The following is a 22,709-nucleotide window of genomic DNA, read 5'->3' as shown; positions in this document are numbered from 1 at the left end:
AACACGAGCAAGAACGCCCGCCACTGATTCATGGAAGAACTCAAACCAGTGGTGCCCACAAGAGCCAAAAACAACAGAACATCAAACACTCCAAACACAAATGCACACAGCGGAAAGACCGCCGCCAACACGGTGCAGAACACTAACCACAGGTGGGTGGACATGCCCAGCCACATGAATAACTGATGCACATAGATGAAGGAAACAATGACACGAATCACGGATGTACATAATAACACGAGCACCATCCACCCATCCGCACAAAAAGAAGAAGACTAACCATGTGATGGCACTACCACCAGGGCAGGGACATCATAATATTGCTGCGCTTGAGAGTTGGCGCAAAATCACTATCCACCACAATCTACAAATCGCCAAGGACTGGCACAGCCACCTTGGCACACAGAGTAAGAGGATAGGCGCACATTCAAGAGCAAAAGCAGCAGTCACTGGCACACACACACACACACACACTGGCGCGCACACACACACACACACACAAGTAAGAGGATAGGCACCTTCAAGAACAAGAGCAGCAGTCACTGGCACACACACTGGTGTGCACACATACACTCGTGCACCCACACACACACAAACACTGGCATACATAATCGCACACACTCACGCACAAGCACGCACACACACTGGCGCACACACTCGTGCACAGGCACACACACACTGGCGCGCGCACTCACGTGCGCACACACACTCGCACATACACACACACACACACACACTGGTGCACACACTCGTACACACACATACACACACTGGCATGCATAATCAAACACACTGCCGTGCTCACACAGGCACACACACACTCTGGCGCGTGCACTCACGCGCACACACACACCGGCGCACACACACACACACCCCTTGCACTATTGCATGAAACACTAGCCTATTTCTGGCCGTTCTGCACTCCGGTTCTGCCAAAGATAAAAGAGGAGGCCAAGCCTTCAACATCGACTCACTCTCCTCTGAACCTCTGGAGACATTCGAAGCCTTGGCAGAAACTTCTGTATAATTAAAACACATGACGCTACCCCCACCGGAGCAGCCACGAGTGGTAGGAGTCAAGCACCGGCGCCAAAGAGGTGGAGATCGCCTCTGCGGTAAGAAAATGCCAGGTGAGCTAAGTCAGCGCACCCCGAACTAGATGCATAAATAACGTGTGCGGTCCTCCTAGTTTAGAGGGCACCGGAGAAACCGTGCGCTAGCACGCGCCAGGATTCCATAATACAGGCTACGCTGCTCTCCACATGTCAAACAGAGAGCCTCCAGCCCATTCCAGTAGCGCCTTGAAGCAGGCCAGTCGAGGAAGTGGCGCAAGAGAGTGCTCCACTTGGGAGAACCTAAAGAGTTAGGACGTCCATTCAGATCCAGGCTCTCCAGTCTGTACTCAGCCTCCCAACGACACGCAGTGTGATCTTGGGCAATGCCACCCACTGTGGCCCCGGTAAAAGCAGCAGCAAGGGAGGAATGCATCGTGGCATCGATAAGAAGACAATCTCATCCGACTCGCATGCCCAGCATCATCTGCCAGAGGGTTATTGCCAATAGTGGGGGGAGGGGGGGTGGCCTTTCCTTCCCTGCCTTAATATACGCGCCCCATCCCCTTCCACAGGCGCGAGGCTGCTGCAAGCCTTCCGCTCCCCGTCATCCCTAGCCACCATCCCAGCCCAGCGCAGCATCCTTACCACAGCAAGGACACGCTCAGCCCGCCGGGCCACTCTTCCGAGGAGCATTCACGCCCACAGACTGCCAGCCGGCCGTCCACCTGCGCCCTGGGTGTCGCTGCACGCCCCCTCCCTCCGAGCATCCCGGCCCCCGCTGACACACGCATTCGATGTACCCCCTACCCCCGCCTCCTCGCAGCCTCCGCGCGGCGCTGCCTCTTGTACCAATACCCCCTTCTTCCGCCATCCTCGCCCCTTTCCCCTCCCCGGATCACTCGTCCCGCCTCATGACCTCCCCATCCCGGTGCACCCCGCGGAAGCTCGCCGTCCAACCAGTAAAAGCCTACCTCCTTCCTTCCCTCCCTCCCTCGCTCGCCTGGACTCCTATTTCATCCCCATCTCCTGCGCCTGCATCCCGCCGCTCCACCGCCGCGGGCTCTCACTGACGCTCTGCCGTCTCGCTGCGCCTCCCCAGCCGCAGGGAACCCCACCGTCTCTCTCGCTCTCTTTCTGAACGCCGTTACTCCGGCTCCAGCTCGTCCCGGATCTTTCCCCCTTTTTTTTATTAATCAATCTCTCCCCTCCCCCAGCCCGGGGCGAGCCAATGGTCTGCCAACTGCTGGTGAGGTGGGTAGTATTGCAGGTGTCCCAGTGCACCCCCCGCGAGTCGTGCATACTGATGTCATCAAGGCGGGATTCGGCAGTTGAGGTGAATTGAGCCCCCTCGCCCCCACCTCCTGACAGTGAGAGGAGCCGGAAAGTAGATCATTTCGGGAATCGTAATAGTGGTAGGCAGAGGACTCCTACATCACTGGGGACGGGGGAGGTGGATTGGGGTATACAGACAGGTACTCCCCTAGATCAACATACATGCACCCTTGCCATGTAATCCTGGGGTGACAGGTAGTGAGCCGCCGGCGTCTCTTCTAAGTTCTCTTCTAAGTTCTAAAGCACAAAACTGACAGGAACGTAATGTTCAAATTGCCGGCCCACTAGGAGGTCAAGAATTGAACTATATCAAGAACGCAACCCGGGGGCAAACAACAAAAAAACTCTAGCTGCGCCAATTCTATTAAATGAGGGAAACACTCCTGGCTGCTCGCGGATAGGCCGTGTTAATCCACCTTGTACGTGATCAACACACGCCGAACACGGTTGGGGGTTAACGCACCCTCTGCTTACTGTAATTCTTGGTACGCTTTGAAAATCTTGCTGTGACCAATACCGTCCCGTATTGGGTTTTGGGATTTCTCAGGATCACACCGCACGACGATAAAGTACATGCGTCCTTCATGCAACAGTATTCAGATCCAACCAGTTGCATGCTTAATGTTGTAGTCGCTTAGCCTTGAAAAAGACCACAGTTGGTGGAAATACCTGTTGGCTGATTGTCCAAGTGTTCTCATTTCTACTCACATAAACATTTCTTCACGATGTGGCTGTTTGTGTATTAATCATTCACCTGTGATTTTTTGACTTTGACGCTTGGCTGGTTTGGGCCCCTCCTTTCTCTAATTACAAAAATTGAACTACTTGCTCCACAAGATACTTATTTAATCAGCGCAGTGGAAGGGGCGCATACGGTACTGGATACTGGAATTCACCATACCTAGCCTCAATCATGGTCGAGTTACATAATTCACCATACCTAGCCTCAATCATGGTCGAGTTACATAATTCACCATACCTAGCCTCAATCATGGTTGAGTTACATAATTCACCATACCTAGCCTCAATCATGGTCGAGTTACATAATTCACCATACCTAGCCTCAATCATGGTCGAGTTACATAATTCACCATACCTAGCCTCAATCATGGTTGAGTTACATAATTCACCATACCTAGCCTCAATCATGGTCGAGTTACATAATTCACCATACCTAGCCTCAATCATGGTTGAGTTACATAATTCACCATACCTAGCCTCAATCATGGTTGAGTTACATAGATACTAGAATGGGGAAATCAAAGTAGGGCGTCCACAGATTATATATTGTGCCAACCTACACTCTTGAAACTCATGCCCAGTTGGCCCAGTACGGACTAGAATTGAACACAAATATGAAATACTTTGTGACCTGGTCACAAGGTCAAAAACCAAAAAGGAGAAGTTGGCAGATGCCAACACTGCTGTAGAGATTGACAACCACCGAAAAAAGAACACAACCGACCCTGAGGGTTCACCCGTATAACAGGATCTTGGAAAAGTGAAGCCGGGAGCCTTCACCCCATTGTCATCATCCCCAGATGTCGCTACTCACACACCATGGCATCCCCCTCAATCGTAAATCCGACGAGACCACCTCAGACGGCTGCAGAGTGTGAACTGAGCATCCAGTCTCAATGCAGGATTGCACACTCAGGGCCAGCAATGGCTGTGCTACACGGCAGTCACCTTCCCATCCCAATGAATGAAACACCTGACAGTGTCAACATTTACTGAGGTCCAGTGGACCGCCATGGCAACATGCACCCACCCATTCTCCTGGAGCGAGCGAAGACATCTGAATGAATACATTTGGAGGAAAAGCAACCTCTCGGGTCATACTCGTTTCCTCGGAGTGTGTCTACAATTCTTACTTATGAATACTTTAAAAAGGCCAATGTGTACCAAGACCGCTAGCAATTGTTAGTTTGCCAGTTTCCTATCCTTACTCTCAATCTTTGCTCTCTGCAAAACATTGCAATCTTTGCCTTATTGATTACTAACCTAACCACACTGCACTGCTTACTTGCTTATTTACTCCGAAGCAGAGAGGATGCCTCTGTCGAAATTAATAATTCGTGAGGTATAAAACCTCATCCCTTAAACTTCAAGAGGAAGAAGGTGGCTGGAGCAGAGAGGAAGGTTGCTAGGCTGGCTGTAAAACCTGGAGTGGAATACCAACCTGTAAGACCCCGCGGCAGTGGAAGACTGCTGGCTGTAAAACATGGAGCGGAATCACACCATGTAAGACACAGGGGCGAGTGGAAGACTGCTGGGCTGGCTGTAAGGCCTGGAGTGGAGTGGTGAATTTTAACTGCAGGGGAAGAGAGGGTGATTGTATGACCTGGATAGGACAGACTGTTTGTAAAACCTGGAGACCATAGTAGTAGACTGAAAGCTGGAGTACAGAAATAAAGAAAAGGAAGGAGAGTGAAGTGGGGACTAAAAGGCAGGGAAATAGAAACCTGGCCACAGCCTGAGTCAGGAAAAGGGCAGAGGAGGAAAAGTCGGAGGTCCTTGAGGGATAGACAGGGCAGGTGAAGCTGAAGGCCCTGAACAAGTGGAAGGCAGAGTAGAAAGACTGAGAAGGTGACGACGAACGTTTGGACCAAGGGCAAAGCAGAGAAGAAAAGTGCACAGCTTAATGCAGCAGGAGGCAATTACATCATTATATTTTTGCACTTGTAAATGTGCTGTTTTGCTTGGAGAGTTCATTCACCACCTCAGTTTTTCAATTATTTGCACATGATCTGAAGTATTGGTCATGCTAACATGCTGTGACGGAATCGTGGTAATAATGTAATGGTTCTTTCATCTTTGTGCAGACCCTGTCCTTCTATTCTTTTCAGCTGCAAGACCTGAGTACCACGTTCTCACTTTTAGCACTACAGATCAAACCTGCCGACTTGACCTTAAAACTCAATGCATCTCTTCCTCGCCCCTCCAACACCCACCCACCAAAATGAAGCGAGAATGGAACCGCCTAATATCCTCAAACTGTAGACGATTTTATGAATGTGCTGCAAAGTGTAGTCTGGAAATGTGATTGCTTTTTGTTTAGCTAGTTTTCGGAAAACCTTAATTTTTTCTGTTTTTACTCAGCATAGCTTAAGTACACTTAAGTATAGATTAAGTATTTAATTGTGCTGTCTAAGTCATATATACATTATTTGCCCTGGGAAGGCCCTGCTTTTCTTCCATGTGTAAAGCCATACAGTACGATAGACTAAGTTTTAGTTGCAGCTGAACGTGGCATGATGTATTAATTTCATCTATATGTTTGGGATATTTGACAATTATCAAATGTAAAATAGCATGTTGTGTCTGTGTGCCATTATTGAATACATTTAGGTCTGAGTGACAAGCAGATTTTTCTACTTGGGACAGGAAGATGTTTTTTAAAAAAAAGTTCCACACCCCAGTCTCTGCAGAGTCATTTTCCTCCACATCTAATCATCTACCCCTCAATCGCAGATCTCGCTTCTCACAGCTGAAAAGGGGCGTCCTGTGAAATGCATGCTGTGTAGTGTGAGAGAAACAAGCCATCAGAGAACTAACAGGAAGAGAAAACACTGGTAGAGACACAAGCCACAAGAGAGACATGAACATCATTTAGAAACTGGGAGAGCGAAAAGGTTCTGGGACTAACTGGCTGCTCTGAGGAGGGCACAAGTGGAGAAAGACCTATGAAGATCAGGGAGACACGGGGCCATGAAGAGAAATTCAATCCTGGAAGAAACATGGAGCCGTGGGATAGACACTGGAGGCTCTGGGTGAGCTATCGGACATTGGAGAGACAAAGTTCAGAGAGATGCAGGATGCTATGTGGAAAACACAAACCCCACGAGACCCAAGAGGATCAAGTGAGAGACAGGAGTCTTTGGAGGCGACAGGAGGCTCTGGGCGAGACATGAAGCTCAGCGAGAGTCATGCAGTTGTTGAGGGAGACACAAGGTTTTGAGGAGACAATGACTATAGAGGAGATCCAGGGATATGAAGTAGACAAAAGAATCTTTGTTAAGACCAAACCCTTAATTTTCATAGTGTGAGTTACACATGCATTGATGGAGACTCAAAATACCTCCATAATTACTTAAAATGTGGAATCACAGAAGTAACACATCTTTTGCCATTTCAATAGAATATATGACAGTGTGAACTGCTACCCACAGTTCCACCAGCAAAGCTTAGACTTCCAGGGTCCATTTCATGTAACCGGACCAGGGTGTGGTAGCATCTGAATAGAACCCGAAGCAGCTTTCCTTCAAGCAGGCATTCCTGGAGGAGGAAGCAAACCTCCTCCAGATAAGGCCCCATCCATGATCAGTCAGTCCACTACCCAGTTCCAGCTTCCAACTCTTGATATGGGGCCATTTCATCGCCACTCTAAGTAGTGTGTACCAGTCACTAGCAAGTCTACTAGTCATTTCAGATCAAAATATCCACCTCTCAAAAACTGCAGATATTCGGTACATTTTGGGTCCATCTTGGCATATTGGGTGTATCTGAAAAGTTCTTGCTCGTTGAGATTAAACGGATGTCTGCATGCAAGAAACATCTTAACAGTCATTTCACAAACTTTGTACAGCCCTTTCACAAACTATTTCTGGAGAGGAGCGCCTGCTACCTTTTTTTGAAAGAACATGGCATGATAACCTGTTCTGAGGTGAGAGTTTGCAGCACACGCTTTTTGCTCACTGTACCTTTCAAAGAGGGGAAATATACATTTGCATATCAGTCTTTGCCCGCCCACAAGGGCAGTCCAGCACCGAAATGCTATCACAAACTCCCTAGCACCATGCTAGAGAAAGGACCTTGAGCCATTTGCAGGCAAACATTTTTGCGAATACGGGTGGGCGTGGCTCTAAGAGAGATGAAAGATTCACCTTTCCTGTCCATCCCATAATGCCATGGGGGTCTTCATGATCGGGGTGGTGTAGAACAAGGCGAGACAATGAGATGCAGAGAGACAAATAACAAATCTGATGGAATGGATACAATGTGCGCCTCTACAAGCCGCCTCTGGTTTGTGATCAAAGACTCCTGTCACTCCTTCAGTATTAGCAACAGAACTGTAGTATTTCCTGATGTCTGCTCTAGTTAATCCTCCCCTGTCAGATATACCAGAAACAAGCTTATGTTTGGGTGACTGGAAAATATAATCGTAGGAAGGATGCTCATTTTGGTCACAGCCATTCTGGCCAATTGAGGCCTTGGTAAGGAGCGCCATCCATTCACGTCTAGACTTATCTTGGAATAAGGGGCCCAAGTTAAGTCCTAACTGGGAGTCAAATGCCCTACCTGGGTGTATTCATGGTTGGTTTTAAACCTTGATGCCTAGTGATATTTTTAATGGTTCGTGAAGTGGGGTTGTGATGGATCAGGATGGAGAGGTAAGAGGCTAATGAGTTGACCGCAAACATTTTGGGTTTATATATCCAAAGCTAACGCCCTTAATGTCCATGTGGCCTTGCATGGAAGTCTCAAGGCGTTCCATCACTCAGGTCAGCAGGATCAGTGAAAGAGAAAAATGCTGCCACATTCCCTTCTGGAGTTAAGCCTCCCTGAAAGGCCACCATATACTCACATGTTTTAAGTCGGGGCACTATAATTGTAACACACTAAGGGGAGTTCCCCAAACGAACCACTTAGAAAACGGATTGGCTAGCAACAGAGGAGAACAAATCCCAATCTGGTAACTAAGTGAAAATATAGAATTAATAGGCACATGGATTAGTGACAAAATGGAATAATCCAATTAAGGAAAACACGGTGAAATCCTGTCTTACTAGCCCTATCTATCTAATAGACCGAAAACACCCTCAATTTTACAGTGCCACATAACCTATGGCACTATAATTGGCCATCACACACATGACAACGTTTGGACTTAGATCCACCTTTACTGACAACTAATGTCTACCAAGTGCAGCATATCCCACAACACACTACACTACACGGACGAAGGACGACAGCATTAAGCTATCGAGCACAAAACGCGAACAGATGCACCTAACCAGAGAGGACCACTTGAGCCCAATGCTACACGCCTCCTTAAATCCCCTCCAACGAAATGGACTACAGTACAGGGCTATAAGCCTCATTCTAATCTCTCAAACCAAGACATCACCAACCCAGCCTTGATAAAGACCTGTTTATGGTCGAAACACGTGTCAGCACTTTCTGAAGATTAACATAACCTCAATAAATCACAAATATGACATAAAGCAAAATTGTGTGGACCATATCTACTACACTCAACAGAGTGAATGAAGTGAAAACATACAATCAAATGCACCAGCACCATATGAGTAAAAACATCAACCGAAATGTATATTCGACAACAAACCCTACCCATTCAGGATCAATAAGTCTTAGGATCATGGCCTGATGTGTTGAGGTCAAGAAACCTGTATGGAATTTCACATCAGTGTTTAGAACAGCAATAGTTCTAAGGAGCAGCATTGCTCCAGTTCCTTACCCATTTGGGGATCACAGAGTCACCTCCACCACTGGATCAGAGACTACACCAGTCACTAAAAAAGTAGGAATCAATTATGCCATAGGGCAGATCAGAGTCCCCGAAAGTTGCTTATGTAAAATGTCTCTTCAGCTGCCTGGACCGGGACTTATTTGGTTTAAGTCATATTTCCTTTAGAATTTCTTCCATTTTAGTAGGTTCCTCCAGCCTTCGCTTCTGCCTCCACATTCAACACAGGTAGGGGATACATTTCCAAATAGTCACATTGCAGCCTTTCAACAGTGGGGTCACCTTACAAAAGCACAGGTAGAAATCAGGGAATAAGCCTAGCTTTATAGATTCACCATAGACGGGCAGTAGCTTCCAGACTGAAGGTACGCAGGATTTCTCCTGCCTAGCCTTCAATCGTCGGGATAATATCCTAAGCATTTTGTTAAAATATTCGGCGCACCCATGACAGGTTTTCAGTCGAGGGAATTCATTGTTCTGATAGGAAGGTTCAACGGACGTCTAATGACTGCATGTTTTCTCAGATCAGCTGAGTGCAAGTGGCTTTGTTCTTATTTTTAAGATACCTCAGATCCCTCCTCAACTTCTCAACTTACAAGTCCCTCATCCCGCAAAAGTTGAATGAAAGTGAAATGACCTTACCCAGCATACCTGCCTCCAGGCCATGCAATAGAGCACCCCTGGAATCTTCCCCTGGGGCATTATTTCCCAAATAGCCATGACACTTTGTTCAGTTTCTTCGTTGAGGACCAGGTCATGAAAGTGATACGTGGATACGTGGATAGTCTCCAAACTACTCTGGCATCTGTTCTTCAGGGATAAGAGGCACTTGCAAACTTAAGGGGCAGGTCAGACACACCTACCGCTCATCGCTCAACTTTCTGAACTAGGGGTATACTTTTTCCATTATTTAGCCACATTTCTATTCATGAACAATGTCAGTAGAAAAATATAGACAGTCCCTTTCTCCTTCATGAAGGTGGCCTGCACATCCCCCAAGCCCACCTCCGCCAGACCATGTGATTATCTAACTGACATGGGCTTTTGCCAATACCATGGGGTGGTATTGTGAACCTTTGCATTGCCGTCCATCAGGATGTTAAAATCCTCTCCTGTAATCATCTCACACTGTCAAATTCAGATACTTTACCATGAACGGTGCAGATGACGTCCGCTGACCGACATGGCGTGCATATAGCGAAACCCTTTTTTTGAATCCCCACATCCTTCCTCTTACCATGACACACCTACCCCTAGGGTCACTCTTGCGGCCAGTCTATCTAAACTGTATGCCTCAGAAATATGATGACCCCTGCTTTGTTCGACCATATCCGTGACAGGAATCGCTGGGGGACGAACCCAGTACTTAATCTTCTCCAATAGATGGGTTTCCTGCAGGCAGGATAACTATGCACCTAAGTTACAGATGTGCTGCAAGACCATGGTCCATTTGTAGGGTAACTTAATCTTTAATATACAGGGGAAATAGTTAAACCATTACCAATAAACAGGCTCCGATCTCTATAAAGTATGCCTACACGTCAGGGAAGACAATGTGCATTTCTTGTTTTTATGTACTTACTATTTGGGTGTCAGAAACAACCCATTGAAGCCCGTTCTGCTGAAATACAATGTCAGACGTCTACAAGAAGTACTTTTATTGTCTAGCCGCACAGTCGATAAGTTGGTGACCTTTGCTTTTGTGACCTACATATACTGTGCCTGGTTACACAGAAACAAGTTCCTTAAAAACTACATAGATGGTATAATATGAAGGACAGGTCTATTTGTTACCCTGAAAGATTGGAATTGGTCCACTTAAGTCTAACAATGTTTGATATGGCAGTGACCCAAACATGAGGATTACTTTAAGGAACTCCTTTTTGTTGCGGCACATTTAGTATGTATTATTGTATCTATGTATTTATACGGACTGCTGTTATTTTACACTTTATATGGCAAGGCCAACATAAAAGTATTTGATAACGAATACTCGTCCGTGATTTTCCCAGGCCTCCCCTGTACCCTGTTACCTTTGGTCTCACCAGGAAACGTCTTCAGTGATCTTACGGGTGCGGCAACCATTTTGTTTCTCCACCGCACTATTGAGCCGACTTGTTCAGCGTCTCTTGCATACGTTTGTCACTCCTCCTCTCGGTTATTTGGGGTCTCAACTGGCAGCCGCTCTGCTTTTTGCAGCTTTCTTGTGGCTGTATCAGCAAGGTTGCGTGGGCTGGCTGCCCATCAAGATTCTCTTGCGCTCACGCCACTGCCAACTCTTGAGCCCCATTCAGCTTGTGCCTTCTCAGGCTCTCCGTTACACTGGCTTCTCAGTGTTCTCTGAGCTGCTTCCCAGCAGATTTGGATTTTGCAGGCTCTGCGTCCTCTTGTGGCTCCACCTCTTCCCAGCTTTACATTACCAGGGTACCTCCCCTGCTTGGAGACATCTTCCTCTCTCGCTTCTCATCTCCATTTATTTTCGTTTACCTATTTCAATCCACTCGTCTCAGTGGATTGGTCACATTTTCTTAAGGAGACAGTTTCTCTTTCTTTGGAATAATAGCATTGGCTGTATTGTTCTTTGGCCCAGTCCTGATAGTTGACAGGGTTTGACAGACCCACATATGCCAGCATGTTTGCTGGTGAAGGGAGTTCCTCACAGAAACAAGAGTAATTTTCCCCTAAAGGGGAATCTCTCCCTCCCGGTGAGGTCTCGCTTGCCTCTACCCTTAGAGAGGGTGTTGCAGAGTGGGCTAACCCCCTACCCTCACAGGGGGGGCTCCCCCTTAAGGTGAAGGAACACATTCCCTAGATTTGTCACAGAATATGGGAGAGAAGCTACTAGTGAATACTGGAGAGAAGCTAGAACATAATCAAAAAGAAAAACATGTAGGGAATCCAAGAGAGAAGCAACAAGAGAATCCAGTGGATATGTGGTAAGGGGAATCCAGGAGAGAATCCAGAAGTGAACCCAAGAAAAAACATGAGGGAATTCAGGAGATAATCCAAGAGAGAAGCAACCAGGGAAAATGGGAGAGAAACAACACAGGAATACAGGAGAGAAGCTAGACGATAATCCCGGAAGAAAATAAGGAATGAATCCAGGCGAGAAGTGATAAAGGAATCCAGGAGGGAATCCAGAAGCAAACCCAGGAGAAAAACAAGAGAGAATTCAGGAGAGAATCGATAAAGGAATGCAGGAGAAAAGCAAAAAGGGACTACAGCAGAGAAGCTAGAAGAGAACCAAGAAAGAAAAACAATAAGGGAATCTAAGAGAGAAGCAACAAGGGAAAACAGGAGAGAAGCAACACGGGGACACAGGAGGGAAGCTAGAAGAGAACCAAGAAAGAAAATCAAGAAGGGAATCTGAGAGAGAAGCAATAAAGGAAAACAGGAGAGAAGCAGCAAGAGACTACAGGAGAGAAGCTAGAAGAGAATCAAGAAAGAAAAACAAGAAGGGCATCCAAGAGAGAAGGAACAAGGGATAACAGGAGAGAAGCAACACAGGGACACAGGAGAGAAGCTAGAAGAGAACCAAGAAAGAAAAACAAGAAGGGAATCAGAGAGAAGCAACAAGGAAATCCATTGGATAAGTGAATTCAGGAGAAAATCTAGAAGACACCACAGCAAAAAAACAAGTGGGAATTCAGGAGAGAATCAATGAGAGAAGCAACAAGGGAAAACACGGAAGAAAAGATAAGGGAATCCAGGAGAAAATCCAGAAACAAACATATACAAGGGAAAAACAAGAGGGGATTCATGTGAGACTCAAAGAGAAGCAACAGGAGAAAACAGGAGAGAAGCAACACGGGACTATGAGAAAGAAGCTAGAAGTGAATCCAGGAAAAAAATAGGAAGGGAATCCAATAGAGAAGAAACAAGGGAATCCAATGGTGAAGTGATAAGGGTATCCAGGAGAGAATGCAGAAGAGAACCTAAGCACACAAACAAAAGGGAATTTAGGAGAAAAGCCATATTAAAACCATGAAGGGAAGTGGGAAAAGAATCTAGGAAAGAAAGCAAGAGACTGTGGCTATATTTTCTTTTAAAACACATTTTATTGTTTTTTGAGTTACAAACAGACATACAAACATTGCAACATATGAGCAAACAGTAAAGGCAAGGTACAGTGTGATATATCGCCGTGTCCATACACAGAGAAGAAACATGGGGATGTATCCGGCATAGGGGATTTGCAAGAGAGTTTGAGCAGACCTTCCACGACCCCTTCGCCAGAAGCAGCGAACCATCGGACATCCCCACATAATGTGGAAAAAGGTCCCCTCCTTCCCATTACACCTCAAGCATAGAGGATGGTGTCCCCACCCCCATTTATTTAAGGCAATGCATGAATAGTAGACCCTGTGCAGGACCTTGAGTATGATCAGTCTCAGTGGAGTCAAGATACCAATCTCCCTGGGGAAGAGGAGTGCCTCCACCCAATTCCCGGGTTGGATCGGGTCCAGATCCCCCACCCAGTGCAATTTAAGCTTCACCTGTCCTTTGTGGCTAAGGCAGAGAGGACCTGATATAGGGTAGAAATAACTTTGCTTTGTATGCGCTCTGGGAAATGATTCACCTCTATGGGGGAGCAGGGCGGTATTTCCCTTAGTGACTGGAACTGAGCCGCTAGGCCATGGGAAAGTTGCATATATGATATGATAGGTTATTTATAACGCGATTAATACCTAGAGGTTTCTAAGCACCGACCCGGGGATCGAACCTGTCTTACTCCATATCGTCTTGTTCCCAAGGCAAGCATATTGCCCCTGCGCTATCCTCCTGAGACATAGTCGTATAGTGGTACACTTTGGTCCGTGGCAGCCGTGCTTCTCACACAATGTCTGGAAGGGAATCATCACCCCACCCTTTACCACATCCTCCACTCTCAGTACCCAGCATCTCTCCCAAGCCCCAAACCTGTCCAACTTCCCCACCTCTGGGAGATGGACGTTATTCCATAATGTCTGTGCCATGGTGGGCTATATTTTCTTTTAAAACACATTTTATTGTTTTTTGAGTTATAAACAGACATACAAACATTGCAACACAGGAGCAAACAGTAAAGGCAAGGTACAGTGTGATATATTGCTGTGTCCATACACAGAGAAGAAAAATTGGGATGTATCCGGCATAGGGGATTTGCAAGACAGTTTGAGCAGACCTTCCGCGACCCCTTCGCCAGAAGCAGCGAACCATCGGACATCCCCACATGATGTGGAAAAAGGTCCCCTCCTTCACATTACACCTCAACCATAGAGGATGGTGTGCCCACCCCCATTTATTTAAGGCAGTGCATGAATAGTAGACCCTGTGCAGGACCTTGAGTATGATCAGTCTCAGTGGAGTCAAGATACCAATCTCCCTGGGGAAGAGGAGTGCCTCCACCCAATCCCCGGGTTGGATCGGGTCCAGATCCCCCACCCAGTGCAATTTAAGCTTCACCTGTCCTTTGTGGCTAAGGCAGAGAGGACCTGATATAGGGTAGAAATAACTTTGCTTTGTATGCGCTCTGGGAAAAGATTCACCTCTATGGGGGAGCAGGGCGGGATTTCCCTTAGTGACTGGAACTGAGCCGCTAGGCCATGGGAAAGTTGCATATATGATATGATAGGTTATTTATAACGCGATTAATACCTAAAGGTTTCTAAGCACGGACCCGGAGATCGAACCTGTGTTACTCCATGTCGTCTTGTTTCCAAGGCAAGCATATTGCCCCTGAGCTATCCTCCTGAGACATAGTCGTATAGTGGTACGCTTTGGTCCGTGGCAGCCCGCGCTTCTCACACAATGTCTGGAAGGGAATCATCACCCCACCCTTTACCACATCCTCCACTCTCAGTACCCAGCATCTCTCCCAAGCCCCAAACCTGTCCAACTTCCCCACCTCTGGGAGCTGGACGTTATTCCATAATGACTGTGCCATGGTGGGCTTGTTTCCCTATCCCACATGGTGGTGAGCATCCCTCCATGTCTGTCTCATGTGTTGCATCACGGGTGGAAGTGGCATAGTCTCCTGACCCCCTATATAGGACCTGGGCGGGGAGCAACCCCACCATCCACCCGTGCTCATTCCCAACATTCAGGGGCGACGCCTCCCCATGGAGTCAGTCGTTTACCACTGCTAACTGGGCAGCCCATTAGTAGTTTCGCAAGTTCGGGAGTCCGACCCCACCTTCCCACACCAAGCATTGTAGCGTGACCAGGGCAATGCGAGATTGCCCTCTCCCCCACAATAGCATTCAAAGAGCCACCTCCACCCTTTCAAATTCAACCCTGGGGACCAGTAGCGGGCGTTCTGCAGTATATACGTGTATCAAGGTAGGGCCAGCATCTTGAACAGGGCCGTCTTCCCCAGCAACATCAGTGGGAGGGATTTCCAGTGCGTGACATCCCACAAAAATCTCTCAGTTACATGATGTAGGTTCCGGCACACATACTCCACCGGATCCGGGCTCACCCACACCCCCAGGTATTTGAAGTGTACCACTGAGACCTGATATGGACAGCCCTGGGGAAGGGCCTCCCCCGATCCCTGAAGAGGAAAGAAGGAACAAGTTACTTACCTGTAACTGTTGTTCTCCAGCATGGGTCTGGCATGGATTCACATGCTCATGAATATTCCCCGTCGTCAGGCTGGGAATCCTCGGTAAAGAAAAAACCAGTATCAGTTTCGTTTCTGATCTGTCTTTCGTAGTAATAACCAATCACTGGTCTCTGCGTCATACTGACCACAGCCAATGACTGCCCTCTACCTAAGCACCGCCTCTGGCAGCCATCTTCAGATTTGGAAGCACGTGAAGTGGCAGTATGACCAAGTGAAGAGCCGCAGAGGGGTAGGCGGGAGGGTTCGCATGTGAATCCATGCCAGACCCATGCTGGAGAACAACAGTTACAGGTAAGTAACTTGTTCCTTCTCCAGCATGGGGTCTGGCATGGATTCACATGCTCATGAATAAAGAATACATAGCAGTACACACATGCACAACCACGGGAGGTGGCAAAGGCTCAACATTAAGCATCACATCAACTCAACATTAAGCATCTTACCTCCTCACCAGGCTCACCTCAGGCGAACAGGTTGCGCAGCACTGCTTGGCCGACCCTGGACTCCTCCCTGGAATCCCGGTCGACGCAGTAGAATTTCGTGAAGGTGTGCGTCGACCTCCACGTAGCAGCCCTGCATATGTCCAGCAGGGGCACACCAGATAGGAACGCCGTGGTAGCTGCGATCGCTCTGGTGGAATGGGCTCTCGGACGGCCAGGCAGCGGTCGGTTTGCCAACCGGTGACAGTACATGATACAGCCGGAGAGCCATCTGGAAATGGAAGCCTTCGAGAGAGCCTTCCCCTGATTGACAGGTCCAAAGTTCACAAAGAGTTGTGACGTCTTCCGAAAACACTTCGTGCGGTCTACGTAGAACTTCAGCGCTCTAGCCACATCCAGCGAGTGCAAAGTCCTCTCAGCCGGCGACGAAGGCGACGGGAAGAACACAGGCAACACCAAGGGTTCGTTGAGATGGAAGTCCGACGGCACCTTGGGCATGAAGGAGGGGTGCGTCCTGAGCACTACCCTCGTGTCGTGGAAAGTCAAGTACGGGGCCTTGCAGGAAAGGGCCTGGATCTCTCCCACTCGTCGTGCGGAGGTGATGGCCACAAGAAAAGCTGTTTTCCACGATAGAAACTTCAACGGGGCCGAGTGCAGAGGCTCGAACGGAGGTCCCATGAGCTTGGTCAGCACCACGTTGAGCTCCCACGCCGGGGCCGGAGCCTTCACCGGCGGGAACGATCTGAACAGTCCCTTCATGAACTCCTTCACCAGACGATGAGACCACAAGGACGTCCGCCCCGTGGTTCTGGTGTATCGGGAGATCGCAGCAAGATGAATCTTGATGGACGCGTGTGCCAGACCAGCTTTGGCCAGCGTCAGCAGATACGGCAGTACTTGGGGAGCCGTAATCCGTAGAGGGTTAATCTTCTGTGCGTGGCACCAGACAGAGAACCTCTTCCATTTGTGTCCGTAGCATTTAAGAGTCGAGGACGCCCTGGCCTTTGCAAGAACCTCTCTGCAATCGGCCGGTATGTCGTATCCTCCAAACTCTAGCGCTGCAGGAGCCAGGCCTGCAAGTTCAGCGACTTCGGGTCGTGGTGGAGGATGGCGCCTCCTTCCCTGGAGAGTAGATCCGCGTCCGCCGGCAGCTTGATCGGCGGGGACGCTGACAAGTCCAGAAGGTCCGGGAACCATATCTGCCTCGGCCACGCAGGTGCGACGAGGATCATCCTGCACCGTGACCTCTTGAGCTGGTTGACGAGCCGGATTAGCAGAGGCAAGGGAGGGAACGCGTAGAGGAACAGGCCCTCCCAGGGGAACGAGAAAGCATCGCCCATGCTCCTCGTCTGGGGAAACCTGCTGGCGAACCTCCGGCACTTGGTGTTCGTCGCCGTCGCGAACAGGTCGATCTGGGGTGTGCCCCACCGTCGGAAGAGGCGATCCACCAGATCCTGCCGTAGTTCCCACTCGTGGCACGAGCGCAGCTCCCTGCTGAGTGAGTCGGCGATGGTGTTTTTTATCCCTGCCAGATGAAACGGCACCAGAAAAATCCCTTGGGCGACGGCCCAATGCCACAGGTCCTGCGCCTCCTTGGACAGCGCTGGGGACCTGGTTCCGCCCTGTTTCCTGATGTAAAACATGGTGGTGGTGTTGTCGGTGAAGATCCTCACCACCTTGCCCTTGAGGGACGGAAGGAAGGACCTGAGGGCCCAAAACACTGCACGGAGCTCCAGGACGTTGATATGCAGGGACTTCTCCGTCGGGAGCCAGAGTCCTCTTGCGTGCAGATTTTCGGTGTGCGCTCCCCACCCTTCCAGGGAGGCATCCGTGGTCACAGTCTCCTGGTGGGCTGGGGTCTGGAAGTCCATGCCCGCCGTCAGATGCGCGCGGGTGCCCCACCACCGTATCGCTCGTCGGAAACTCTCGTCGAGCTTGATCCTTTCCTCGAAGCTGCCCGTCGTCTGGATCCAGCGCGCATCCAGGAATTCTTGCAACGGGCGCATCCGGAGCCTGCACATGGGAATGAGGTAGATGCAGGAAGACATCATCCCGAGGAGGGACTTGATGGACCTCACCTTGGCCGCGTCGGCCACCAACATCCGTTGCACCTTGCCCAAGATGGTCCTGGTCCTCTCCTCCGACGGGGAGGCCAGAAGGGACACTGTGGGTGCGATTTCTCGCCGTCGCCAAAACCAGTACAAAAGGGACCCTATGAAAACTCAAACAGAAAAGAGTTGAGTAAACATTGCTTTATTAACACACAAGCATTCGCGAATGGGCCACAAGTTCAACCGTCTCGCAAAGCAAGTCGTCAAAGTGCCGCCCTTTGCCCTGCACATCGTGGTCCTTTTATACCCATCTGTTTTACATTGTCATACATTGCTGCACATAGATTATGTCCACCACAAGGCGGTTCCTCCCAGTCATGACTTTGCATCAACGGTCAACAGTTCAACATCTGCTATTGTGGTTTCCTGTTATCTGTTATTCTCTCTCTCTCGTGCCCTTCTGTGTCCTTATCTCTGTGCACGAGGCTGTGCTTACTCATTCCTTCCCCACCCGTAATCTGCAGATAGTTTTAGCAGGCTCAACATGCTTCGACATACAGTGACCAAACACAATTCTTCTGTTAAAACAAGTTCTTGCCAGGTCAGCAGGTCTTAAACGCCGCTGTATAAAGAGAATGCCTCTTCTTTTAACAAAGGGTACATTCTTTTAACACATATGGTGATTAGTACAAACTCCAAGTGTGAGCACAACATTACATATGTATGCGTACCTTCAATCCACCCTTTGCTCACACTTGAGCATCAATCTAAACAGTCCTAGCATAAGCAGATGGCAGGAAAGCAACATCATCACATACTGTATGTACCATAATCTTCTCCAGGCCTCCCATGTCAAAAAATTCCTGTTGTACATGGCTTTTATCCATTGGATTTAGGCGCGTTATGCTGGAAGAACACATGGAAACACAGCACGACACACATACCGGGAAACATTGGATGCAGAGACAAATTCCTACAACTATTGCCGCTAGAACCAGTATAGGCGTAAGAAGTTGCCATCCAATTTCTTTCAGGAGCTTCATCCACCAGCTATCTCCTGACCCTTCCTCCTGGTGGATGCTATCCGCCACTTTATGCAGTTTGTTTACTCCATCCAGGATTCCTGTACTCCCTTCTGGTATGTAAACACAGCATTGGGATCCCACCAAAAAACAGACTCCGCCCCTTTCTGCAGTGAGTATGTCTAAGACATACCTATTTTGGAGAGCCACTAGCCGAATTGCTTTCATTTCATAAGTGATGTTTTCCATTAGGTCTGCAGATTCTTCGATTACGAACTCAAGGGCCCTGTTTAGCTTTTGGATTTCTTGACTGTTCATAAAGATGCCCGCTGGAGGAACCAGGACCCCCATCAGATCTATAAACGTTTCCCATCCTGTAGGTTGATACGTAGGAATTTTTGGGTTTACTGCTCGTTTATTTCTGCTGTGTATTTCTTTATGCAGAGTAGACGGGGCATATACCATCACAGCCGGCATTATTCTGGCTATGTAACATACCCCAACAAAATCTTTGGCTAACCACAAATAAGCCCTCTTGTTACAGACGTAGGCATGTCCTTCAATCTGTAACAATCCCTTCGTGTAGTTATTTAGATTCACCATTTGACTGCACCCCGAGATCATTCTTTGATTACCTCTTGCGCTCCTCTTAAAACATATATTCTTTGGCCTAAACTCTTGTGTGATGGTGATAGGGGGAGGAGGTTCTCTTACTATCTGTACCATAGCAGGTGCAAGCCCGATTCCCTCAGTTTTGATTTTATAGCGTATCTTTTCCTTTAGAAGGGTTTTGTTCTCTCCTCTAACATAACAAGCGGTATTTGGTATCATGTATTGCTGTGCTGACACTATTCTCATGTAAATTAATGTACACCCGGCATCCTCAGTAACTGGCGATGCGTACACTGGGATGCCTTCACTGCTATGTCGGGGCATGTGGGTGCAGATCCAGCAATCAGTTTTATTCACTACCCCATATGTTGTGTTTATTATCTTCACGTATTCATTTTTAGCATAGTCTTCCGGGTCGTGTTGGTCATAGGCATCTCGATTCCTGCTCTTGACCCAATCTGTTCTCCCTGTTTCATTTGACTCGGGCAACAGGTTCTTTAATTCATATCTAGATGGATGTTCCAGATACCAGAATATTATGGCAAATGCTATTAGTACTACTATCGTGCATACAGAAAACAAAATTTTGCCTCTTGTGGTACAAACTGGTATTTTCCTCTTACCTTCTGTGTTTGAGGAGCATACACTTATCCGTTCAGGGACTAAACCAGCATACACGGGTGTAGACATAGTTCAGTATATGGCTCAGTATACAGCGTATATCAGTTGCAACCTAGCGATATAGCAATATCCCCTATTTAAAGCACCAGTGTCCTTATTACTCTAATAGTGGTAGGTCTCACTGAAAACCTTCATCCGATCTGTCCCACGTCTCGTAGTGCCTGTCCCAGGAGGGGAACGCCGAAGGCCCTTCAGGCTACAAGCCCGTCGTCTTCAGTAAGGCACAATTCTGCTAAAACCAACAAGAGAGTCCAAATGTTCATCTCCCTAATGATCAAAGTTCAAAACAGTGTCCTTACACGTTGCTTGGCACATACACGTCACGGGATCGGAGGCGATGGGCACACCTACTAGTGGCATCTGGCAGTACTGTTGCAACCTGGGGTTGGTTGGTTCCCTTTTCTGGATCCACGTGGTACCAGTGCGATTTGCCATCAACTTTTACCGCAGTTTGTGTTGCGAGGAGCACCTGAAACGGGCCTCTCCATCTGGGTTGCAGTCCGCTGGTGCGATCGAAGGCTTTTATAACAACCCAGTCACCGGGCTGCACGTCGTGACCTTCTCCTATCAGAGGAGATGGAGCTACTGCGTTCACCTGTGCATTAATAGAAATCAGTCTATTAGTTAACCCAATACAGTACTGTTGTAATGCAGGCCATGCTTGCTCAGACAATCTCTTAGGTGATATGGGGGTCCCAATACTTGGTGGGCGCCCCATAACAATTTCGAAAGGAGATAAACCATGTGTACGCTTAGGCATAGTACGCATACTCAATAATGCAATAGACAATGCATCCGGCCATTTCAGTCAAGGGCATCCAGTGTTTCAATCTGCATTGTGCTGTGGAGGTGGCACTATTGTCCCGCAGGGGATATGCTTCCACCCATCCTGAGAACCCACATGTCATCACCAAACAGTAGGAATGTTTATTTACAGGCTCCAGCTGTATAAAGTCCATATACACCACCTCAAAAGGGCAGGTGGGTAACTTACTGTGGCCTGCCGGGGCTGGTACACCTTTCCCCACATTATATAAAACACATATTTCACATTGTTTTGCCCATTGGCGACAATACATTCCCAATCTTTTGTTGTACCACACAGTACTTAAAACTTCTTCCATAGTTCTTGCGTTAACGTGGGTTGGACCATGAGCCACGCTCACTATCACAGGTAAGTATGCGTCAGGTAGTACCCAGGTGTTCGTTTTGGTATGTGCCCATAGCCCATCTACCGTCTCCTCATATTGATCATCCTTGTGCCAAGATAGTCTTTCTTCAATGGTTGCATCTGCTTGGATTTCCTTTACGCGCTCCTTCGTCCCTTCCATAGTCACATCCCTCCCCACTATGAGCTGTCGGGCTTCCCACCGGGTGTCCCTAGTGGCAGCTAGTTTAGCCATCTGGTCAGCCAAAGAATTTCCCTGCGTGACATAATCCAGTGTTTTTTATGTGCTGAGCACTTCACTACGGCCACCATTTTGGGCAGCGTAAGGGCTTGCAATAATTCAGCAATCAATCGGGCATGTTTAATAGTATCACCTTGGGAGGTTAAAAACCCACGCTCTCCCCAGAGTTTACCAAAACTGGAAACCACCCCATGAGCGTAGGCTGAATCAGTATAAATTGTCACTTTCATACCGCTGCTTAACACTAATGCTCTCGTTAGCGCAATTAATTCTGCTGCCTGGGCCGATTTTTCACACACTTTCCCACTCTCAATCAACCGTTCCCCTGTAGTTACTGCATACCCTGCTGTTGTCTCCCCATTTGGCAGTTTGAAACAGGAACCATCACAGAATAATATACCCTCATTATCAACCAGCGGGGTGTCTTGCAGGTCTGCTCTACCCTTAGTGTGTTCTTCCATTTGAATCACACAATCATGCCTAATGTCATCAGGTGAGGTGGGCAAAGGAAGCAGTGTCGCTGGATTCAAAGTGTTACACCGTTCAATTTTTACATTACTGGCAAACAGGATCATCTCATACTGTGTGAGTCTAGCTGTAGTCAAATGCTGTGTATGCACTCTATTCAGAAGAACATCTACCGTATGTGGAACCTTTACTGTTACTTCACTCCCTAGGATGATACCTGCACTTTGTTTTAGGGCTGTCGCTGCTGCAGCTACTGCTCTCATGCATGGGGGTAGGCCTCGAGCTACTGAGTCCAGAGTGCTAGAAAAATATGCACATGGTCTCTGTTTACCCCCTTGTTCCTGTGTCAAGACTGACACAGCGCAACCTTCCTGTTCATCAACAAAAAGGCAAAATCTCTTAGTATAATCAGGTGTGCCTGTTTCCAGCTCCCGTGTCTACCAGACATCTCAAGTTTCGGTGGGGGCCGATCCTAATAGAGGCATAAGGCCCCCTTTGGTCTATAGGAACCTGCACCACTCCCGCTATCTCATTCCGGCATC

The 22,709-nt window shown here is 48.1% G+C and overlaps 1 protein-coding gene across 5 annotated transcripts in view; it reads right to left on the bottom strand.

The window, feature by feature from the left end:
- Positions 1 to 22,709, bottom strand: part of MAP3K12 (mitogen-activated protein kinase kinase kinase 12) — a 533,632-nt gene that overhangs the window by 251,929 nt on the left and 258,994 nt on the right. Inside the window, exon 1 of one of the 5 annotated variants that reach the window (XM_069653290.1) lies at positions 2,171 to 2,233. The exons of 2 other annotated variants lie outside the window; for them this stretch is intronic. The gene's annotated coding sequence lies outside the window, so the exon portion shown is untranslated. 2 more of the 5 variants (XM_069653289.1, XM_069653288.1) reach the window with 2 other exon arrangements.

Source organism: Ambystoma mexicanum, chromosome 3q (assembly GCF_040938575.1).
Source record: "Ambystoma mexicanum isolate Mex_15411 chromosome 3q, UKY_AmexF1_1, whole genome shotgun sequence".
In the NCBI taxonomy this organism is placed as follows: domain Eukaryota; kingdom Metazoa; phylum Chordata; class Amphibia; order Caudata; family Ambystomatidae; genus Ambystoma; species Ambystoma mexicanum.
This window is presented reverse-complemented; position numbering and strand designations above follow the sequence as displayed.